Source organism: Cottoperca gobio, chromosome 12, assembly GCF_900634415.1.
Source record: "Cottoperca gobio chromosome 12, fCotGob3.1, whole genome shotgun sequence".
In the NCBI taxonomy this organism is placed as follows: Eukaryota; Metazoa; Chordata; class Actinopteri; order Perciformes; family Bovichtidae; genus Cottoperca; species Cottoperca gobio.
The window spans coordinates 15,239,947-15,260,565 of record NC_041366.1 but is presented as its reverse complement, the minus strand read 5'-3'; the positions used below and the strand labels follow the sequence as shown (position 1 = coordinate 15,260,565).

At 41.1% G+C, this 20,619-nt stretch overlaps 1 protein-coding gene across 2 annotated transcripts in view; it reads left to right on the top strand.

Annotated features, from left to right (window-relative positions):
- The window catches only part of bmpr1bb (bone morphogenetic protein receptor, type IBb), a 49,006-nt gene that overhangs the window by 2,915 nt on the left and 25,472 nt on the right, over positions 1-20,619 (top strand). For both annotated transcript variants that reach the window (XM_029444225.1, XM_029444224.1), the window contains exons 2-3: positions 652-721; positions 3,277-3,432. The gene's annotated coding sequence lies outside the window, so the exon portion shown is untranslated. The remainder of the gene's footprint in view (positions 1-651; positions 722-3,276; positions 3,433-20,619) is intronic.

Genomic DNA, 20,619 nt, shown 5'->3' with positions numbered 1-20,619 from the left:
CTGATGCAGGCCTGTGCTTGCATTTGTTCCAGAAAGTCTTGTCTTCCCTCTCTTCAGGATAGTGTGGGCGATCACTTGAAATGAACTCATGTTTGATTTTCAACTTTGAGATTAACTGATCCCGGAGAGTATTACGCTGTACCTCCTCCGGCTCTCTACTGCTAGGAAGTCTTCAGCAAGGAAGTACTACTAGGCGTAATACAACTGATCTTGTTTCACTTAGGAATAATCTTCTTCTTACCTGTAGGCTCCGCTGGCTCTTTGACAATTAATTCAGCGACCAGAGCTAAGCACAGATGCCCAGCTCACTGTTTCATCTATAGTCGCTGTTGAGAGACAAACGCAGGCAACAGGAATTACTTCAAGCTGCAAGCTGCTCTGCTCTCTGCCTGGAAGGTCAGCAACCATGTGAGAGAAAGCCGACATCCTGTTATTAGAGAGAGAGGCAGAAACAAAGAAGGAGAGGTAAAGGATGAGTGGGGGATGATTGAAGATCGAAGAACAGAAGAGGATAAGGGGTACTTTGCATGATTGGGTGAAAGTCAAAGTGGGGAAGTGACCTGAGCTTGAAATGTAGTCTCAGTCCATTCAGTTATAGTTGGCAGACATATGAGCTCCTTCTAATAACTCCACTTTTTTTTCTTCTTCCAGTGAAAGACAAGTACTGGAGCTGTGGCTGGGTACAGTGACAACATGCTTTCTGATGTCCTATGTGTGGATGGTGAGTCGAGCTCTCAGGCACTCTGTCTGTCGATTCTCAACGATAACAATTCCTATATATTGAATGTATGTCTGCAACTCTTTGATTGTAAAACTGAGACCTATTGATAAATGTTCAATATAAACTCACACGTGTAATTTAGAGTGGTCTCACTTGGCGTTCCAAACCAAAGTGAAGAAAAAAGTGAAATCCAAAGCTAAAAGCTGTATCGATCAAGATAGACTGAGTGTTGATTCTCCTGCAGGAGAGGTTGTATTTGGCAGGGCTGATCCTGTGTGTGTGTGTGTGTGTGTGTGTGTGTGTGTGTGTGTTTTCTGATTGTAACGCCGTCTCGGCAGCAATTTGCCTGCAGAGTGGCAAGCTAATTGACTTTCTGCTGAGCATGTGGCTATGTAAAATAAACCACACCGACTTTAAGAAAATCCTGTTTTCTCCTGTGAAGTATCGGGCTAGACTCAGACTCCGTCTACCGACCGACTGGAGTGCATGAGATCAACATCTGATAAGAGTGTAGTACATTTTTTAGAAATTCTCAGAAGCTTTAATTTCACATAAGTAATTTACCATAGCGGTGCAGTGCTTGTCAATCTCTGCGTATGAAAGGTGAAACATTTGTTGTCCAACAAAGTAATTTAGTAACACTTTCTATGAAGACCACATCTACTGTAAAGTGCATTATGAGGGCATTTGCAGTTAAATATAATGCATTCATAATGCTTCATGACTACTCTCATAAACACACATAATGCCTTCTTATGACCAGTCATAAAACATTATAGATGTGACTTATGGACGCTCTTGACTAGTTATAAACTCGAGGTTGACTGATGGGGCTTATAATACATTATGACTTCCTCTTATTACCTATATGCACACCTCAACAATCAACAGTAGTAATGACTCATAGGATGCTATAATAGTCCATACAGTATCATAATTTATAACTCTATGTGTTAATTAAAATGAAATACATATTGATGCATCTATAATAACTTTATCATGACATATCACTGTCGGTGGTAAGTAAACATGTAATGCATTTAAATGAATCTGTGCTGCGTCATAAGTGATTATTATGCATGAAAATGATACAGTAGTAATATAAATGCATTATAATACGAATGCACTCATAATACACTATGGATATATTCTTTATGGAAAGTGTTTCTGGTTTTATTCTTCCAAAAACTCATTTATGTGACAGATTTGGACATTTCTTCTGCATAGTAATATTATTTAACTTTACTGTTGTAAAATATAAAGACATTTTGTGCGCATTAAGTGCATTGCATCACAAATAAATAATTGCTGGTCTCTGACGAGTTTATGGATACTCTGTATATTTTTTCCCCTTGATTTCAACAGTGAGCACTGAGCAGGCATGCCACATCGTTTAATTAGCATTCCTTTTACATTAAGTAATGAACTTGCCGCTACAGGACCCATCATAGACAGCAGAATATGCTGACACGGCTCCAACCTAGAGGCTCGGTGTACATTTGGGAAGCGAACCCATGCAGAGTTTACTGTACCTAAGAGAGGACAATGGCAGCCTGTATATGTAGGGAGAGGTGAGCTCGGACTCCTTCTGTGACAGTGACCTGCTGGCAGGAAAGTAAAGAAGGCCGAGGCCAAGCACCGCTTTGAGTTGGAGAGTAACTCACACCAGTAAAGAATGTCAAAAATCCCTGTGTTAAAGTTCACACTGTATCACCATCTGCGGCTGGATCCTGGCAAATAAAAGACAGCTGTGTGTGAGTCAGTGTGTGAGCGCATGCATGTAGAAAAACAGAAGAAAAGAAGATCAAGCATTTACTGAAAACGTTTTTTTGATTCCATTTATTTTCATGCATTTGTTTAAAGAACTATGTTCACGTTGCAAAAAATATTACCGCACACAGTCTCTCTCATTCACAGGTACACACACACACTGACAAGCAGGTAGCAGGCAGGATGTCAGCCTATAATTATGCCCTAACTTAGTGGTTTATTAAGAAAAGACAGGTCAGCGAGCCCACCCAGAATCCCCCCTGTACTAGTCACCTGTTTCAGCTGAAAACGAAAGTCAGAGATTCAACACTCTTCGCTGTGTTAGTTCAGGGCTGTGCCCAGCTGTGACTCGGAGTCTTATTTTGCTGATACAATATTATCTCAAGGTTACCGGAGTATGTTTAATGACACTTGCTTAAAGGTCATAATTCTTTCTATCTGTGTGAAGAAGGGGTTCTGTGTTTCACCGCACTCAAAACATATCAACGTGATCTCCCTCGACGGTTTGATCTTTCAACAGACGGATCTGAAAAGCTTTGTTCCGAATTCTTGCACGTCTGCTTTACAGTAGACCTATATTCTGCGGCGTATCTGATTCTGCATTTGAACCTCATTCTTGTCTGCTAAATAGCAAGTGACAGCAAGTGCCACTCAGACTGCAAGAGGAGATGGAGAAACAGATGAAGTCAATTTTTGTCTTATTCTTGTTTTTCCTATTGCTCAGCCCTGTGTTTCTGATGACAGATTGTGAAATGGGTTTCATATGTGGATTTTTCCCCCCATAGATTCGGGAGAGGGCAGAGGTCATTCAGAGTCATACCTGTGAGGCCGTCTGCAGGGGAATGTTCTGACGTCCAAGATCTGCATTTTAAACAGAGGCGGGTGAGAAGGAGGATGCAGTGACGATTCAGAAGAAGCCGGGTATACATTGATCATATCAGGTGAGTCAGCCCTCTGGTTGACATATCAGTGTGTGTGTGTGTGTGTGTGTGCGTGCGTGCGTGCGTGCGTGCGTGCGTGCGTGCGTGAGTGAGTGAATGTATTTTCATCTTCTGTTGTGATGTTTGGCTCTCAATGGCACACTGTTTAAACAAGAAACAAGCTACACACACACACACACACACACACACACACACACACACACACACACACACACACACACACACACACACACACACATTCTCAGACACAAAATTCTACATCACAACACAATCCCTGTCAGGTTCTTTGCATTGCTGGAAGGATTAGGTAGCCAGCCAAAACAGGCGGCAGGTGACAAACTCATGTCAACTCTTCATGAAAAGGACTTTAACGTTGGATTAACTAAATCACTATTGCAAAACAAAAGGTGAGTCATGTTACTGTAGCTTCCACGTCAGTTTTGCTGTATATATATATCTGCCACATCCCTGGTAGGTACTTTCAACGTGACAGCTGTTGTTCTTTGTTGGTGCAGTTTAGTGTTTTGGCATGACTTTCCCCAGTGACATTTTGAATGTTTTTTTGTCTTATTTTTTACCAGTTCTCCTGCAGTTTGGCGGGAGATCATTTGTCCTCTTTGGAGCTCTATTAGGTGTCTTGTGTTACTTTGAAAATATCGAAGTGCAGACGGTAAAACTTATTTTTTAGAGCTATAAATACTGCTACAGAAACTGGCCTTCGGCCTTATATTACCCACCTCAGCTGTGTTTGTAATAGTAATTGACTTCAATTATGTGCTTTGTTTGTGGTGCAGAGGCCTGATGACACCCCTGAAGGATACAGAAACTTCCTTGATTATCCATGTGGGTTAACAACACTTTCAGCAGCTTGATTGAGTGCTTTTAAAGGCTTGGTCTGTACTGTAGTGCTGTATTATTTCATAAATGACTCATAAAAACATTCTTATTCATACCGTTGGATTGATTTGCAACTCTGTAATTAGGTGTGTGACATTACAGTTCAAACAAAGACTTGATCCAGACATGCAGAGCATTTTTCTGCTTTTCAAATCAACTTTCAAGGGGAAAACGAGTTAGCCACACCGATCACTCATTTGTCCTTCATCTTTAGATATGGTTTCTGTACAGTCTGAAAAGAGACCGGCCTCTCTCCTTGTCTTTCCATGTCTGGCCCTTTTCTTTTTCCGTGGCTCCGAGAGCTTTACGTAGAGGAGAGGCTGGATCGGATTACAATACAAAGAAAGAGGAAGGGAGTAGCAGCTAGCTAACCTGCTACAGCCTGGATTGTTATTGCAGGTGTTCAAGAGCAGACACAGCTGTTAATTACCTCTACCTAGCTGCACATGGTGATCTGCAGTCACACATGAATAGCCTCATACAAGTGCATGTTTGCATGCCAGAATACACAGATTAGGATTTAAGGATCAGAAGACAGTTTGAGGGGATGAAATGCTTTCTTGGTTTATAAAATCCTCTGGTTGAATCTGGTATTTGCTTTGGCCTTTTTTTTTTGCTACATGTATGTATGAGGAAGGCTTAGTCAGTTTCATACCCGCATTCAACCACATCTGTCCGCAGAGCATTGGATATGTATAATCTGGAGAATTTGGATTTTCACTGTGTCGACTGTGTATGTGAGAGTGAGACCAGTCAGTAAAAATTATGTTAACTTGTCTTATGTATCAAATGTGTATCATTTGTAGCTGAAGTTGGGGGTCAGCTGCGTGGATTTGTCTTCATAAATAACTACAATGTTTTCAGTAATACAGTTGCTTGTATGGAGTCCATAGTTGTAATAGATTAGAGTGCAGATAGATGGACTTGTTGAATTCTGTCTGTCCATCATTTCATCAGTATTGGATGCGTATCAGACTAACAAAAGGACAAAGATTAGAGCATTCATTCTTGGTTTAGCTCATCTCTGTCTGTTTAAATGCTTCTCCGGCTCCTTCCTCTGCTTGTCAACACACATCAGCCACATCATCATATGCTGAAACGGCATAGGGTTCGGGTGATGAGTATTCAATGTCAGTCATTTCAATTTGAGTGACTAGCCTTTAAGTAACGCTTAAGATAACTTAGTGCTCATATTTGACAAACATAATGATCACTTGAATTATGTCAACAGCATTTAATCTGCATCTTAAGTCAACCAGAGTATTTTTTCATACAGCCTTTTATCACAGACACAAGCACATCTCTGTTTTAGAGTTTGTGTTCACTCCCTAAGGTTTTACGAGGTGTGTGTGTGTGTGTGTGTGTGTGTGTGTGTGTGTGTGTGTTGGTCGTGCTCACATTTGTGTCAGTGAACAGCTGCTCCTCCTTTCCTCCACCTGTGTAATGTGGCTTTGAACAACACAACAGTAGTTCTCTTGTACTTCTCGTAAAGATCAAGTTTAATTAACAATTGCGCCGGTTTTGAGCACACGACTCTCACTGGCAAGGCATTGGAAGATAAGCGCCTTTTGTCTCGAGTGCCAACATCTTGTGGCTTTATTGGTTTCCTGATTCAAGTTTGAGCTTAAAAGGCTTGATTTAAACACACACACACACACACACACACACACACACACACACACACACACACACACACACACACACACACAGTTTGTCTACAATTACAATAACTGTTTTCTGCTTCTGGACACAAAGTGGTCAAGATGGTGGGTGTTCCCCACCTTTTAAAACCTGTGTTTATTTTACTTTTTGAAAGTGCTCCAAATTAAGCCGTAAGTAACCTTGGGTGGACTGTTCCATGGGAGTACATGTGGGTGAGAGGAAAAGGTAGAGGGGAGCTGAGAGGAAAACCTCAAATGTGAAAAGGACTGGAACTCTGAGGGTTTTCAAAACAGAACTCAAGATTTCATTACACATACCTGGACAACTGAGGGCATGGAAAAACCCCTCCCTGCGTGTGCACATGTGCAAGTGCACACACATGCATGCACTCAACAGCTGGGTTGGTCAGAGAAATAATAAGAATAATGTAAACTAAATAGAGCAGAGACAACTCCCAGCCAACAGAGCCAACACGTGTTGGCGGCTTCAGAAATATGCAGAAACCCCGGTCATCAATCACAGACAGGAGGCCCTCAGTCGCGCTGACATGCTCGGACAGAGAGGAGGCAGAGTTCTTTTGGCCGCTCTCTGTGTGTGGACGGGCCGGTTCAGTCCGTGTTCCAAGACCTGACTACAGCTTCTTGGGTCAGGTTTGGTCGGGACTCATCCAAGGCGTTCAAGACTGACTGATGATGAGGCATCGCATCAAACCAACGTCAACAACAGAGTAAAGCTAATGGTCATCACTTGTCAATAAGGCCGGTTGGCAGCATTCACACAGGTCCTCCTCCCCGTTGTTTTCATTAAGTTTTGGTGTCGGTGTAAGCTGTGGATCATGAAAACCATCTATGTGTGTGTTGTGGGAACATTCTCATGGTGGCTTGACAGTTGACTGGTAACAGTATAACTTCAGGCAGTAAATTGGCCTAAACCAAGCAAAACAGAGTAAAGGGAGACAGTCCTGAGTGGCCAAGCTGGAGTTAAGTCCCTAAAATTGAACCTTCACCAGGGTTCAGAAGGACAAGTAGGGATCGAGGGATAGAAGGAGGGGGTTTGGGGAACCTCTGGCAAAGACAAACCCCCCAGGATTTCTGCTCTGAGATCTAACTTCGTCTGGGTAAACATGTCTGGAATGACACGTGTGTGTGTGCGTGTGTGTGTGTGTGTGTGTGTGTGTGTGTGTTGTTCATTTTCTTTTGCCTAGTGTCTCTCAACCTGGTGGTTGTTAACTCTCAGGGGGTTATAAAGTAGATTTATTTCCTATTGTTTTCTGCCAACATACATGTGTTGTAACCCTCTTTTGACACTTGTGTACATATACACATATTTACAAGGGTTGCTTGTCTGACCATTTGATTAATAATCCTGTTTCTATGCTTCATAGTCTTAATTGCTGAGGTCCCCCTCCACAATACATTAGCACTTTGCATTGTCCCTTTGGTATTTAACCCAAACTCCGTCACAGTCATACTGTATTGTAGGTTTACCCTCATGGATATCTCTGTGCAAACATTCTGATTAAATTGTACTTCAAGAGACTTGCTGGACTCTGTGGTGGTTTCCTGGACTGAGCCAGGCTAGCTGTTTCCCCCTGCGTTCAGTCTTTATGCTAAGCTAAGCTAATCGTCTCGTGGCTCTCGCTTCATATTTAGAGTACAGACATGAAAGTGATATTGATCTTCTCAACTGCCCCTTAGCAAGAAAGCCAATATGCGTGTTATCCAAACTGTAGTAAAAGTATTTCTTAAATCATATTATTATAATTTAATTCATTGATGTACATGAAAATGCAACCACCGCATGTCTTTTGAAATCATAAATTAGACTTTTGGGAAGGCTTTGAAGTTCTTGAACTGCTATGGATCTATTATTTCAGTTGAGATGTTCCTGCAGAAACCCAAGCAGGCCGTAATTCTCTTGTCTACAGACACAAGTTAATACTGTGGACCCAGTACAAACGGAGTTCATCCTCATCCTGATGTTCTCAACCCCCTGTGAGTTGAACTGCGTCCAATCGTTTCTTCACCCACTGTCTGTCTATATTAGACACAGGATGACAGGACAGCTGTCTCCATGCCTCGTCCTGGTCCATGTTTGCATGCACAAGGATGCATGTGTGCCTTTGCAATAGATCTGGCATGGCAAATTAATGTTATGTGGCTTGTTTGACTGAGTATGCTGTCTCCGTGCTCCAGTCTCTGATCTTGATATTGGACCCAAAAGGGGAATCGTCACCAAAGAATTTGGCAGGCTTTGATCACAGGGCTGTCCAGTGTGGGTTAATGCGCCGTGTGAAGAGGAAAACATAACACACTCATCTTATGCCGAAAAATGGTTTTTGTGTGACACGAAATGTATCATCGAGACAGTGGAGTGTGAGTGTGCCTCGTCAGTCAGGCAACTGTATAATTGCATCTTGTGGGAAATTGTCAATCAAATGCATATTTCCTTCTGTAAAACAGAAATGACCAATTATGACTTTATCTTGAAGGCCAAGCAGCACAGATGACTGTCATAAATAAACAGGAACCATAATGAGTGTATAATTGCTTGCCACGACTGTTTACATTTTTTCACACAGAGCCTCCAGATAGAAGCTCAACAGATCACAAGAGAGTCAGAACTGCTGATCGGCATGTGCTAAAAGATGATAAACCTACTGTAGAAGATCATCCTGACATTTCAGTGACACCAAACCCATTTTGCAGTCAGCCTAAAACATAGTAGGCTGATCTATCCAAAATGTTCCTCTCGCAGCATCCTGGCATTAATGATGAACATATGTTAAGAGAGAATGCAAGGTCACATGGTTACATTTCAAAGCTCAGTTTTGGTTGTCATGTCAGGCTTGCTCTGCTATGGCTGCTCTATAGTACACTGTTTGATATTTCACTTTTAGACTTTTTAGTTAAAACATATATTCAAAGCCACTAATGGCAAGGTAAGCAACACCAAAGATATAGTGACCTCACAGTAGACGAAATATTCCTGTAATGCAAAAATGACAGTGAATAGTTTTTACATATGATATGTAAAAGTATACATGTCACTCGGGACATATAGTCTTAGATGCTTTAATGATTCAGGGTTCATACGTCTGTGTTGTGTGGGGAAAGGGTCTTGTATCAGCCCTGCACACCAGCACTAAGATAAAACTGAACAGCAACAGAAGTCTTCTATAAGAACCTGTAGGGAGGAAATGGCCATCCATCATGGATAGCATGTGATGACAAGTATGACCCTGTGTCCTCTCTTTCTCCCCCCTCTCTCCCTCTCTCTCTGGCTGCCAGTGCTTCATATTTTTTCCTCATTTAGTGCAATTTTTCACTTCCTCTCAGCATGCTTTTACCTGCATTTTCCATTGACTTTTTCACCTTGAGAAAATGTTCAATTATAGAACTCATTTACATATTGTATTAATAGACAGGCCTACATTGACCTACAATCATTAATGTATCACAGCAACATAACATATATAAAACAGTAGGCGTTACGAATAACAAGCTTTTCTATTTAGTGATCTTAGTGAATCAGTTGAAGCTGAGTTCATCAGTGAAAACACAAGCCGAGTCTTATTGTAGGTTGAAACCTGCAGACTCTCAGCCCGACACGTCACATAGATCCTTGTTCTACTTCATCACTCGAAACAGAAACAAAAAGGAACAGTGTAGAATTTTTGGTCAAATGTAGAAACCTTTTCGATTCAACTTTCCTCACACCCAGCGAAGACTCTTTGCTCTCCTTACACAAGCACAATACTTTATCGGCAAGCCTCTTAATCCACCACAGCTGCTCTACTGTAAATACAATTAACCCCAGTAATTGTGTGATGTTGACTTTGGGTTTTGTACACTTTCTCACTGACTGCCAGTAGCCCGTGCTCTCTGAGGATGACATCATGGGGTTTCAGGTTGCCCGCTGTGGCTTCGGTTTCCCAGGGGTTCGGGGGAAGGGGGGGGGCATGAGCGTAGACCTGGAGAGCAGATCCATGCTGTGTGAATAGACACTCATTCTCTCTGCTCAGACACATACATACACAGTCGACTGACCTCTCTGCCACCTCGCTGTGAGCTCAGTTTGTTATTGGCTCAGTTATGATGTGTTGACAGATGAGGCAGATGTGTGTTCCCCTCTTGCAGATAGTTTGTCGGTGTTGTTTTTCAAAGTTGAAAAGCTCTGGAATTAGCTGAGTGAAGAGAATCATTTGGCTTCACGGCAATCTGGTGCGATGGTTTGTATGTTTGAGAAGCCTGTGTTGTCAATTAAAAAATATTGTTTTGTCTATGCTTTTTCCTAAGTGTGTGTGTGTGTGTGTGTGTGTGGGGGGGGTTTCCCTTTGTAAGTCAGATGACATGCTGTATGTATATTTGCCTGCATGGTTTGCATTCTCTGTGGGATTTTGTGATGAAAATGCAGTGACCACATTAAAAGCTGTCTGGCGATCATATTTTCAAAGTGACTTTATCTCTGTGGATTGGTCTTAAAGATCTTTTCCCAGGCAGTGCAGAGCATGCTCTCCGTAAGTGTCAGTCATTCCGTCAATCATCTTTTTTAGTTACTTAAAGTAACTGGAGCCCGCAAAGACAACCTCTTCCACTGTGATGTCAAATAAGCAGCGTGGCTCAGCTTTTCTCTGGTTTATTTTTCCACTCCCTGCACACCTGGTGATGGCCGCTACTGGATCAGCTCACACACTCGCATTCAAAAGTGAGGCATCTTCGAGGAAGTGCTGCCTTTCAAAAACCTTCATTGGGATTTCTTGTTTCTGCCTAGTAGTTTTATGTTAAATGTGATGGATAGAAGCAGATGGTTCATGTATTCAAATGGTCGACAGGCAAGCTGGAAAGTCCTGAAATCACCCGGCTTCAGGAGGGAAAACCTTTAACACTTGAGGATTGCACACACTCAAAAACAAGGTCTGAAGTGAGGGATTTGTTCGTAATCCTGTATTGATCCTTCCTAGACGGGCTGTCTGGTGGACTGACACTCTGCCATACCTACATGCACACGGCCGTACTGGCTGCATGCCTCACCGGCTCTAACTATAGAAGTGAATACAAGTCGAGGCCAATTTGTGGCCGATTTTAATGGCTCATAGCGGAGTCGTAATGTTGGGTCGAGATTGGCAGAATTGCCCATTTTGTTTTCCAGTTTAAATGTCAGTCCCAGAAGTCTTTGCATTATTAGCTTGTATATAAAGCCTGTGTGGACATTTAACTACCACACTGCATCCATCTATCCTAACCAAACTGCACTAGAGGGAGATGTCAGCAACTTAAAAGTAGCCAGCCAGGAGTCTCTATAAATAAGCTCAAATTGATGTTGTAGTCTGCTGTTTATTTTGTCTTGTTAAAGAAGAATGCTCTGTAACCAGCCATCATCAGTAGATGAGCGGATTTGATAAATCAAGGTAAATATTCATTGAATTGCATCTGGAATGTCAATTATTGGTTTGATTTAGAAATCCAACAGTATCTTAAAACTAAAATATGTTCCATGTACCATGGTTGGAAACCAGCCAGTGCAACAAATCAGAGATTGAAGTGGTTAAAAAAAATAATAATCTGATATAAATCTTATTTTCTGCAGGAAAATAACTATTTGTTTTAGTCCAAAACAAGTATTCTCGTATTGGTATTGCTTCATCAGTCCACGGGTCCACATGGAAGGTTCCCACTACACCCGAGGGTCAGTCCATCCCTGAAAATGATCCATATAATTGGAAACATCATGGTAACTAGTGACAGCATCAACACGTAGCAGGCAGTAGTGTTTATTTAGCAGACCTGTGTCAATCATATATATCTATCAGAAAACACAAAGTGATAAATGTTGAAAGAGCATTTATAGCATTTTCATGAGGAAATAGTGTAATTTAACCAGCAGGCTGTCACACTTCTGATTAATTGTGCTGGAAATTGCATTTTGATTGGCCCAGAGGACTGGAGGTAAAACAGGTGTCTGAGAGGATTGCAGAAATGAACACTCCCTTCATTACTATATACAATACTTTTTATACAACGGAGATACAGCAGATGTGTACCATTTCCAGTGATGTAATGTTGGATAAGGAATGCTCTGACTGTTTTACTGCAGGTGGGCGTTGAAAAAGTGTTTTGACGTGTGCCAGAGTACTGAATGGTTTCCAATACCTTCCACTCTCTTGTAGAGTAAAACGATGCAGCCATGCAGGAAGCGGTGTTCAGGTGCGCTGTCAAAAGCAGCTGTTAACGCCTCATTGAGAAAGTGTCAAAGAGCATTGAATGTTCTGTGAATGAGAGTCAGAGTGAGTCTGAAGTAGATTTCTTTTTGCTGTAATTTCCCACACAGAGACCCACACTGTATAAGCTTTGACTTATTGAATGAAATTAATTTAACTGTATTAGGCAGTGGATCAACTTAAGACACATAAATTCTACTAATGATCAGCATATAGCTGTACGTGTTTTATGCTTTAATGAACACATTTGGACTCTGTTAAAGTAGAATTGATTTCAGCCTTTGGATGTTTGAAGGAAAACACTGGTAAGTAGTTGACTGAAATACCCTGGAGCTTTTTATAAACATGTTTTAATATTGGTTTAATGAAATTACAATCTTTCCTACCCATTAAAATAGTGTTTCTGTAATTGATGAAATACACCACTTGGGTCGGTATATTTCATCATCTGCTGCAACCATTAAATCTGTGTACCGCAAGTCCCCTAACTCTATGAAAGTGCCCCTTTAATAAGTGTGCAAGAGCAAAAGTATATTAGTAAGCATGCGGTCTCAGTTTAAGTGGTAGATGCAGCCAGTTTGTTTGAAACACCTGTCTGCGGGACAGCAGTTACCCAAATAAATCCCCATCAATCAGTTGGAAGAAGTCAGCCAGTGGCCTTGGCGACCAACTGGGGTGCACCACTGCTTTACAGGATACGTTTCTGTCGTGAAGGAATCTAGGTTTCACAATACAACAAAGTAAAAGAGAAAATAAATCAAAGCAATGACCAATGATGGATTGAACATGTTAGATGAATATCCCTGCTATGCATCTCGGTGGGTATCAGCGGAAGAAGAAACAGAGCGTGTTTGTGCGGGAGAGGACAATGGCTGGAGTGTGACTGAACACCCAGGCGAAACGTGTGGTTGCATTCTCGCTTTGTTCCATGAGATCACAGTTGTGGCAGATGCAGGATAGACTGGGAGCAGCTGTTTTGCTCTCTGTTCTCCAGTTACAGACGCTGGCACTGCCTGCACTCTGGGGATGGGCAAAGGGGCACGTTGTCGAGTCTTAATAGTGTTTGTTCTCTGAGGGTGGGCACAAAGAGTCCTCAGACCCAGCAGTACTCCACCAGTATTCTTGGCAAAGGAAGAGAGGGACATGGCCGAAGGTGTCAAAGAGAGTGGGACTGGTGACAAGACATAACAAGCAGCTGGTCCCACTCTCACAGGACCCCTGGCGCCATTAATTAAACTGACTGTGGAGGCTATGGTGAACTCAAAATATTATTGGAAAGGGCTCTGATTTATTGTGCTTGTCAGTGGAAGTCAGATCAGGTGAGAATCAGGTAGACATCACTTACATCCACAGATATAATAAAGGTGTACATATTTATAGAAAATTGTAAAAATTAAGACGTGAGAAGTCACCCGGCAAATGTGCTCCAACAAGAGCTTGTTGTATTGCAAAGGAAAGGAAAACCTGAACGCTCTAATGAGAATTTAAACACGGTGCACCCAACCGCCTGACTCTGAGCCATGACGGTCCACGTTGTGCAAAAGAAGCAGTCTTAACAAAGCATACAAATAACACTTCCAGTATCTACATTACTCTACTGCATTATTGATTTATTTTGCATGTAAGTGTACAGAGTGAAGCCACATCATGTCCTGTAAGAGCTATTTCTGGAGCTCTAACATCTTCTTAACATACAGCAGTGGATTCAAGCACATTGGGTGTAGTTTATTATTTTTGCTCTGAACTTAAACAGAGCACTGTATATGGAATTCTAGACGTTCTCTGTGCAGCTCCAATAAGGTTGACTTGGCCTTTTAAATTTCTCTCCACACTCTCTTTGCACGTTTGATGTTGCATGTACTCTTTACAGTATGTGCAATAATAGTTTCCTGCACTATAGCTCAAGCCCATAACTTAAATTGTACAATCATGATCCCAATAACCGAGACTTGTAATCGCTGTTGCATAGTCCAAAAGCGTATTGAGAGAGCAGAAGGTTTAAGATGGAAACGGACTAATGAGATGCTTCTGCCAACAAGTTTCCAGTTTTCACAGCCAATTGCCCGAGTCAGGGGAGCAGAAAACAACGGAATACGATTATTTTCAGAAAATCAACACTTTTCCATGGAGTCTGAGTAGATTTTATTAGTGTGTGCTGACTGCAGACATTCTCTTGTTGTGAGACAATCGATGCTTCTTGGCCTACAGTGTTAATCAGATAAGAGGAAGAGATGTTTTATGGGTAGTTTTAAGGATTAGATGAGAGATAGAGTTTGAACTAGACTACTAAACTGGTGAATCGTGATGTTTGAATCATCATCATCATCATGAATTAACATTTGTTTCAAACTGCCACTGACTTAACTGTAAAGAAGTCTTAAAGAAAAGCAATGCATCATTTCATTTCATTAAGACAGATGAGTGTTTTATTGAATTAGATCATCTATATTATATTATGATTCGAATGTCTTGTCAAAGAATGGTTAAGAAGTCAAAGAGTTTATTAGAATAAATTATTTAGAAGGGTTGCTCCTGATATCATGCATGATTTAATGCATCGCCTTTAGCTGGTGTTTATCCACCTCCTCCACCAGGACAATTTGTTTGACATGAAAGTCTAAAATTAGTTCTCCTTTCCAGCGTATCACTCTTATGGAGTCAGTTGCCCAGAAGTAATAAAAACCAACACTGAATCCAAGAGATGTAACAATTTTCCGAGGATATGAAGGGAATGCATGTTATTTCCTCATAAGGTCATCCATAAGTTCTGCTTTTTGTAAGTTATTCCTTACTCCTAAAATGCCGGCTCATGTTTCACAAACAAGAGCCAAATTCAGACACGCAGTCTGTTCTCTGCAATTTCAGTAGTGAAAACTATGTCTGTGGTTGCATCTGATGATGCTCGATCATAGCTGAGGCCGCCTGGTGTTGTCTTCCTCCCTGTCAGCATATGGGGATGATGCCCACACTGATGCACACTTACAGTAAGTGAAGGAGTGATGTTTCAGAGATGGATAGCATTTCCAGTATTTATCGACTGCTGTGAGGCGGCCCTGGATGACACTGCATTCAGATACATTAGCTGCGGAGGGAGTCTTGACGGCCTGTTTGAGGGTAAAGAGGGGGTTGAGAAGTGAGGAGGGCAGACGTTAAGACATCACCTAGCTCATAGTCTGACACAGAGGCATTGATCGCAGGCCCCATCGCTCTCTGAGCTGCTTCCTGTGTTTTCATTGAGCTATCATTGGATGAGAGCAAACAACAACGTCAGGGGGAAATGCTACCGATAGCTCCGTATCTAATGTGCTCGGATCGGAGAGATTTACATGGACTTAGAATGCCTTATACTGTATGTCTGGATGCCACTGAATAAGCTATTACTGAGGGAATGAGAGCAGTGAGACTTACAATAATCGTTCTCACAGCACAACTATATTTTGCGCACACACAAGAGCAGTTATTGGTTCAGATATGATAGTGTCTAATAGTGGTATTAAACAGAGTCCAGAGTCATTCCATTTATGTCAAAACAAATCTTTCTAGGAGCACTGCAGTGAATGTCACGTTAGAAAAACGTAATCTGTAGTAGTTTGACCATATAAATCAACTGAACAGTTTGAATTTTTAAGAAACACACAAGTATTTTGTGTTTAATGTATAGGTCAGGGGCCCTGATAACTTTCCAGAGTAAAAGCAGAAAGCCCCTTCAACCTGCAACATGGACTAGCAAGTAAAAGTAAGTAAGTATAGTAAATTGTCTGGTGTTCCAAAATAAATGTGGGAATGATTACAGGTTCCAATCTCCCAATGTGTTATACATGTATGCATTATGTATAATTCTGCTGATAGGTTTTTAGCTTTGAGGCCTCCATTAGTGTGTGGATTTGTGTGTGATATGTGCATAGTGTGCATTCATACCTACAGTAATCAAATACTACATGAAATTGATAAATAAACCGCTGTGTGATGTCTCCTGCTAATTTCCTCACCACCGCACGTGAATTACATCCAAAGAGCTCCATAATTTCACACATATGTGAACTACTCAAACAAACTATTGTCCATCACAAACATCAAGCGTGTCTTTTGTTATTCTCATACTCACGATATGAATGTTTCAAATTATGCCAGACTCATATTAAAGGATTATTTTACCTCAAAAAGAAATGTGGTGCCTAAAATAATAAATATTCCACTACAGACACATTTATTTTTCTTCTGCGAAATATAACTGATGTGTTTCAAAGTATTTGTTGTGCAGTTTAAATATGCAATACGACATCAAAAGAGTCGGTGTCATTTTTGTTAAATATTTGTTTCGCAAACTGCTTTAAAAAATAAAGGCAACAAACAGGTGTCGATTTCTTCAGTATTGTGCGGGGATAGATGCATCAGAGGGAATACAGACAGAGATTGTGAAGCAACTTGCTTTCCCCACTGAATGACATGTTTTTGCGGAGGCTCAACACAAGCGGTTGAACTGTTTCTCCTAATTAAGGGAAAAGGCGCCTGATTGACAAATGAGCTCAGGGTCAGCCAGCCAGAGACAGGGTTTCCCTGCCAAGACTGCAAGGGGAGCAGACGGTTTAACACTCAGTCAGACCTTCCTGGAGAAAACGAGGGAAGGCTCATCTCATCTGCTTTCGTTAGAGCCGAGGGATTAACATGGGCAGCACCATATGTGTAAAGAGGCAAAGCAACAAGTTGGATTACTATACAAACACTAATGAATGGAATTTCTTATAATGGATTCATTTCCCTTATGCAGTTGATGTATGATTTCTCAGTATGTAGACTAAGTGCGTTGTGGATTTGATTTTGCACTCGAGTTACACTTCAGACTCGACCTTCACTTGAATTCATACTGTATAACTGACACATCTGAATGTCCTATGTACATGTAAGAAGCAAGCTGTAGTGTCTGTAGTAAAGTCTATGAAAGCCAATAAAACAGTAATTGATGCATCAAATTCAATGTGCTCAGGCCAGACTTGGATTCGCTGAGAAACAGCTTTCATGATAAGCACGGCAGTGTTTAAGTTTCATGTTATTCATTCTTATCAGTCGAATTGCAGTTGTGGTTTGGACACGGGACAACAGTTCTGTTTCTTATGGGGATTATCATCAACAGTGTTTTTTTCTCTCTGTAGCAGCAATGATTACATTTTATATTTAACATCTTCCTTATTTCTGTCATCTACTTGCTGTTTTCTTTCTTTCTGCAGAGCATTTATAGTAAAAACATTGCTGCGCTGGCCACTATACGTGTAGGTTAAAAGGCATATGTGTCTTGAACCTCACCAAACATTACAGCTGGGTGGTCAGGTCAGTTCTGGAGCCGCAGCGATTAGTCAATTGACATTAAACTTTTCTGATTATTGCTTTCATGTCATTTTTTAAGAAAAATAAATGTTCTGGCTGCAGTTTCTTCAGTGTTAGTTTTTTTACTGCTTTTCTCTGGTTTACATCATCGTAAACTGAATTTGACATCTTAGACTCGTTTTTTAATGAATCGATTTATGTAGAAGATAATCGACAGATCAATCGCTAATGAAAACAACTGATCCCTGTTCTGACTTCTTGTACTTACATCTTTGTTAGAGGTCATTTTGCAATTTTGAGGACGCCTTGAAAAATGTGCCGCACATCCCTCAAAGCGTGCCGATGAAATGTTGCTGTGGAGATTTAATCAACTCAAAATGTAAACATCTCATACATCACACAAGCAGCTTTGGCTGACGGATAAGAATCATCTATTAATGTTGCCGAGTGCTGATACTAACGAAACTAGATATATGAAAGTAGCTCAAAATAACTTTAAGCTGCACTCCGTCCTTGCCTGAGTAAGCGAGCTGTTGGTTCATGCGCATTTCAGGATTCCAAAATTTTACTGTGACACCCAATTTGTACCTCTAGTGTGTTTCCAGCTCAACGCGGCATTAGGACTCACAGATGGTAAACAATCCATTTTGGCTAAAGGTCACTTGTGATTTGCTCCAACATGGAAATAAGACCTTAAGTATCGGCAGCTGTGAGACTCATACAACTACTGTGTGCCCTTGTCTGTCCAGAAAACTAACACCTCATTTAATTTACCCTTTCAGGTATTTACATAATTTAATAAGTGGCAGTCGTGTGCTTATTATGGGCAATTATAGAAATCTCTTCATCGCTCCCCTTGTTACACTTTGTCTTTAACTGCTTTCTGAGCGAGTGCTTATAGCCTCTCAGTGCGTCTTCACTTTAATTCAGGTTGATCTTTATCATCAAGTGGATCAATGCAGGAAATCTGTATAAGATCTAAAGCCTAATGCTGGTGGTTTTCCTGAAATGACAAATCATTTGAACCCTTCTCTAGCTTAAATCTCTAAATGTTGCCAGCATGCAGTCAGAGATCTGAAGGTGTGTGCGGTATCACTGGAGCCTCCACACCTCTCATAAACACACAAAAGAGCTTTGAGCACTACAAGCCGAGGGAGGGGTGTGGGTGTGCATGGAAAATATGCACAGAAGACTCCCTCCTCCTGCTCCTGCCCTCAATCACCCTCCAACAACACAGAGCAGGTAGTTTGACCAGAGGCAATGGACCGGCCCCTTCTATTAATTCCCTCCAAATTATAAAGCAGTAAAACTAAATTTATCCAAACACCATTAATCACAATGGCTACGACCGTATGTCTTAATGAACAGAGTCTTTCTGGGGGCATCTACGGGCGGTTAATTTGCCATTTAAACCCCACCTGTCTGTGTCAACGAGTCCGTAGAGAGGTGCATAAATGTAGTCCAATAGCTGTTCCAAGGGTTCGGTTGTATCCATTTCTTCACGCATTGCTACAGTCAGGGACGGGGAGTAGTAAAATGGCTCCAGTGTGCAAAAGGCCCTGATGAATAACGTACAGGCTTTTTATTTCTCCAGATATGTTGTCGGTACATGGAGGCCATTGACCTGATTGGTTTGTTTTTCCTTAACTGTGGATGTCAGTTAATATATTAATCATATATAAAAACTAGGATGTCATGGTTTAAAGACAATGTCCTTTTTTTTGGCATTGGAAAACCATGAGATGACAGCATTTACTCCTAAAACACTCCAGCCAAAGACGCATCAATGCTGGATTTATACAACAAACTAATCTACAAGATCACATGGAGAATGTTAAAGTTAACCAGTATTAATCTGCATTGATTGCTTAGATAGATTGATCAGATTACTGATGCTGTTATTGGATAGTTTGACTGTTGAACTCTGTTTCCACCTGTGAAGAGATCTCTGAGTCTAAATATAGTGTGTCTTTGTCCTGCTTTGATGATGGCCAGAGATGTAAAGCTATTTGTTCAAGGTGCATAAAAGTGAGGGGGGGAAAAAACAAGAGATTATTGGTTGAAAATGATCAGTAATGTAAAATAAAAAACACCTTTGTTGTCTCATGTTTCTCTAAACTTCCGTTTACCAGAAGCATTCTGTGCTGTCCTAACAAGACAACCTTGTTTATTATAAAATGGAATCAAACGCTGTCCAGCTCGAGATGGAAGAACTCTGTGACACACAACTTCTTTATCAAAGTCATTTGAACTTAAAACCTACCAACTGATAGACTTTTAAAATATAAAATATATCTTCTTCATAGCTTTTGTCACATAGACGAGAATTAAAAAGCTTTCTTTTCTCAGTCTGTCCCAGTCACCTCAGGTTCACACTTTCCGGTTTATATTGTTTTTGACAGATTTGACACAAACCATGTCGTCCGAGCGGCTCTCTTCATTAAACATTTCCTGCAGCTTTGCTACGACATTCCTACACGTGCTCAGTGCACACACACAATTAGTGCTTGTTAAAGAGCATGTGATATGGTAAATACACGACCAGTTTCTCATAATTACAGCCTCCTGTGAACCTTAGAGGAAGCAAGTGCTCTGGGTGACTTGCTTCACTCTGAAAGGTCTAAACTGGGACATCCTAACTTCCCCCTCAACATAATGCGTTCTCCTCTTTTTCTAAAAATATGCTATCTTTTAAACTGAAACTTAAAGAAAAGATAAACTATTGTCTCTGCTCATCCTCCATTCTATGCTTTTCTTACATTTCTCCATTTCTTTGACCCTATTGCTGTCCTGTCACTTCCCTCCCTGCTGGTTATTTAGCACTTCAGTGGCTTGCAGGACTAATTGGAGCAAGAGACAGGTGGAGCCACTCTGTAGAAATCAGTCTTGTTATAGTGGCGGGTGCTATAGCTCACACTGGGTGATCTTCTTGTTTTTGCAGTGTGAACAGTGGAAGGAGGGCATGAACTTTTGACACACTCATATATGGGGCCCCTTAGCAGCCTGCCAGGCTTCACTTATTGTGGGTTAATGTCAAGGTTCTCTGTGTAACTCCAGTAACTAAGTCAAAACACCATGAATATGCT